Source organism: Varanus komodoensis, unplaced genomic scaffold, assembly GCF_004798865.1.
Source record: "Varanus komodoensis strain SLA01 unplaced genomic scaffold, ASM479886v1 scaffold31, whole genome shotgun sequence".
NCBI classification, from domain to species: domain Eukaryota; kingdom Metazoa; phylum Chordata; class Lepidosauria; order Squamata; family Varanidae; genus Varanus; species Varanus komodoensis.
The window spans coordinates 6,455,860-6,460,307 of record NW_025335780.1 but is presented as its reverse complement, the minus strand read 5'-3'; positions in this window follow the sequence as shown (position 1 = coordinate 6,460,307).

Here is a 4,448-nt window from a genome sequence, read left to right as displayed (position 1 = left end):
AAAATATATCTAACCAACAAATAGTAACTGTTTATCACTGCTTGGTTTCTAATAGCTGAAGCATATATGTGTGCATTTGAGACCCTGTCATGTCTCCAACTGCAAAGAATTTATAGGACATCAGCGATGGAAGCGCAAGCTGGAGAGCAGGTGCCCTGCAGCCCTACCTAGTGTTTTCTCCTGGTCGACAGGGTAGAAACAGGCCTTCTCACTGGGTCAAAATGCAGGGAGCTATTGATTATCGGGGTGGCTTATTTTATCCCCCACTCCCTCCAGTTTACCCTGCTCCCTGAGTTTCGGTGCTATCCCCATAGAGACTGAGAGGGAACTAGATTTTCCCAGAAACAAGATCATGATCTGCTTTGCCTGATCACTGCAGCCTGCCAGGCCTTTTTAACCATGGGTTGTTTAAGCCATGATGGGCTGTGACGCGTGCCACACAGCTTTGGGAGGGTCAAGCTGCAGCCGCAGCACAACCCATGGGGTAGGTTGTTGCTGTGCTTGACAAACCACCCACAGCCCATGGATTCTCACTGAGTGTACCAAGAAGCCCTGCATGAGCTGCGGCCATTGCGACGGACTGAATCATTAACATATGTTTAATTAACCCATGCGGGCTCAGCATATGTGCAAACCGGCCCGTCCTTATGTGCTAGCCCCTTGCTGGGAGACGTGCTCGCCATCCTGTGCTTTGTGGTGGCCAAAGCGTTTCCCTGCTGGCTTGGTCCTGAATGCGCAGCTGAGCTGCAGCCGCCTCGTTCCCGTTACCACTAGGACTTCTGGAACTGGTTCACCGATGTGGAGCCACAACCTGCCTGCTCTTTTGGACTATCTGTGTACAAGCGACCAGGCCATCATGATGGCCCACACTTCAAATTTAGCACTGATTGTGACACCCCAAGGGACTCCCCAGGCATGCACACAAGGGAACACAGAGCAGTGTGCGCCCACACCTCCCGATGTCATCTGCCCCCCCCCCCGCTTGGCAAAAGGTTGGTATTCCTGTCCCCCCAGGCAAATTGTGGCTTTCCCCTCCTTCTTCACAGGTTTGTATTTCAAACCCCATCAGAGAAGGTAGAATTTTAAGTGTAGCCTGGAGACCTGTAGCCAGTCATTCTTCTGTCTGATCTATCTTAGCACGCTTTGTCTTCAGCCAAGACACAAGTAAACAAAGAAGACCCTGGACCCCCAAAACCTCACAAGAAGCAATCTTTTACTCAGAACCATTTGTTACGATTTTTCTGCCACTACTCATTTAGTCATAAAGTCATTTACTGCCTCCCCCAGCAAAAGCCTCATCTAGATTGGATGAGAGAAATCCAAGCAAAGATAAATAACTCTTGTTTCTCAGAGGCCAGGGAGAGAGAGAGAGAGAGAGAGAGAGAGAGAGAGAGAGAGAGAGAGAGAGAGAATGGGTGGGGGGGAGGGAAGGAAGGAAGGTCCATAGACTGACTCACTTTCTCCTGGATGTTCTAATTTTTGGGACACTTAAGACTGCTGCTATCTAGAGCTGGACCTTCCAAGAGTCTTTTCTGGCTTCCACTCCAAGTAATTCCTTCCTTAGAAAAGTCACCTGTGTCCATTGATGGAAAAACATTCCTATTGATTTTTGCTGGAGCACAGACACATTTCCCAGGCTATGCTTTTGCAGTAAATGTTGCTTTCTTGCTCTGGCCATGTGAAAGAGCTGTTCAATCCACCCACAAGCAGCAGGATGATTCCACCTCCTTGAGCACCTACAAAATCAAATGCCTCCAGGGAAAGCATTCCAGTTGCTCCATGTGCAGCGCTGAATGCCCAGTGAACTCCATGCTTAGACACATGCCCAAGCACCATTTTGGTGGCCTCACCTCAAACAGCCCCACTCTTATCTGCCTTGGAAGGAGCAAGAAAGGTTGGAGGGAGGCTTGTAATGATGGCACACCACACTTCTATTTTCCAAATATTACCGGGAAAGCAGGTTAGTGGGACACACCAATCCTCTAAGATGTAGTTTGGCTTGGAGCTTAACTGCATAAGCTGGAGTCCCTTTCTCCCAGTGAAGGCAATGAATGCACTTTCATGTGCCGAAAAGGTTCCAGTTGACCACAGGAATTGGTTGATTCCACAGCTGTCTGCCAAAAAGAGGAAAGCAAACAGCACCAATTTTGCATCAATTAAAACATGAAATACATCAAAGTACTTAACTCTGGCTGGATCATGCCCTCAAACATTAATGTTTGGTTAGTTTGGTTAGTACTCACTTTGGGATTGATATGCTAGAAGCAAGCTTTGATTTTTACTTTTTGAAGATAGCATATTCAGAGTCTGATTTCAGTGATGTGACAAAACCAGAAACAATAAAAATGCCTCTTTTTACAAACTGGAATATGTCGCACTTTTAACTATGGCGACATGAAAGCTTGCTCGGAAGCACTAAAACAACAAACCTGATTCATGTAAAACAATTCTTTCTTCTCTAGTTGTTTCCACCTGATTTCAATAATCTATCCTAGCCTGAACACAAAGAATAGAACATGGAGTGATGAGAAGAATTTCATTTGTGTTCCTAAATGCAAGCCTGCACTCGCACAGTTAGCACTGAACTTGGGGGCTGAATGCAAAAGGTTTGCTTCTTTAAGGCATAAGGAAGATTTGGAATCATCCACCACTTCAGCCTGCAAGCTGCCAAGTTCTACTTTTAGGAGATGACCCTGTACTTAGAAGAGTCCACTATCAAACAGCTGCCTGGTCCAAGTCCAGTTTGGAGATGAAGAAGCACAAGAGAGGGATGGTGCCACGTGGTGTCCTGCAACAGCAGGGGGGTGGACTCGATGGCCTTCATGGCCCCTTCCAGCTCTACCATTCTATGATTCTAAGACGGAAGTGTTTGACCTTGAAGGAGCTGTTGGGGCTGCGGGAATCCAAGCAACTGGTCACAGTGTGGACATATACTCTATTTCTATTTAAAGTACAGTCATTATTCCTAAATGCACACCTCTAGATTCATATATGCACATTTAATGTGCTACAGTGTCCGTTTTTGTTCTCTCTTGGTGGTGCTTTTCCTGTCTTTTGGGTGGTGTGTTTGTGGCCCCTCAAGCAGGCAAGAATCACATTTCTGAACATTCCCGTATTACCTCTGCTGATAGAAGGCAAGCCCAGCATGATGACCTCAGACTAGAACAATTTCCCCTGATATGCTAGTTGTTGCTGCAGGAGTTTTGTTCTGTTGAAGCATGCAAGGGATGGCCCGCTTAATTCATCAGTACTGTATTTTCAGTGCTGGGGAGAAGAGTTGCTCATGCAATTTTCTTTTTGTACTTGGTTGCAAAATGAGAACATGACAGGCTTCCTTAAACTAGGTTCAATTATTGGTTCTTCTAGCACGATAATGTCAACACTACCAGCCAGAGACTCTCCAGGAATTCAGGCAGTGGTGAGCAGTGATGTGGCGGTGGAGGAACTAGCTTGCAGAGATGTGACACTTTCACATTTTTGAATTACTGGGGACGCTGATGTTCTCTCCCCGGGTGGACTCCCTTAGTCTTTAACTTCCTTGCTGTCTGAGTGTGGCTGCAAACCTCACAGTAGCTGGGAGGAAAGGACTTTTACAAGCGATGATACGGCCCCTTGTTGTAATGCAAAGCGTTTTGGGCTGGTTTGGTCTTGGAGGAACAATTAAGACATATTTGGTTTACCAAGGACCCGCAGTTCAAGGAAATGAACACTCTTAGAACTGGGTTGTTGATATGCATCCATGAAACTTCCTGTGTGTTTGGACTCTCCTTGAGGACACTACTGCTTGTACGTCAACATTTACAACTGAATTTTGGATGGGGTGAGGGGTGGGTGAGAGATTAAATGTGGAACCTGCTGTGTGTGTGGGAAGGTGCTTCTCCGCCATATTACAACCCATCCCCTTTGAAACCACTGACGTTTAGTGCCACGTATTTGAATGGGGAACAAGTGTCCATTGATACTTTGCTTCAGGCAGCAAAATGTCTTGGGCTGACCCAGGGTGAAGAAGCTGAGGTGAAAGCTGAAAGAATTAGATCCCATCCCCTTCCTGATCTGAAGGGCTCCCTTCACAGCCCCGTTGAACAGAAGAAAGGAAGCGCCAGAAAATCCATCCACGGTCCTCTCACATGATTCCTAGTTAGTCCCTCAGAACGTATACATGGAATGTGCACATATAGCTCTCCCTGGATCAGGCTCTTTTGGTAAGCAGGTAGAATAAATGGAGGAAATACCAGAAAGTTAAATAGGAATTGGCTTGTTATTTACAGCCTCACATCAGTTGCAATAATTGGCAACTCTGCCAGGTTTAACTTGTTACCACCCCACTTCTGAACAAATAAAGGTAGGCAGAAGTTCCTGGTGCTTGCTTCATTCTTACAAGCATTACCAATGACTATGCTATGTACTGTGATAAGTTTGCTATTATATTTTGTTTATTTATTTGTAGT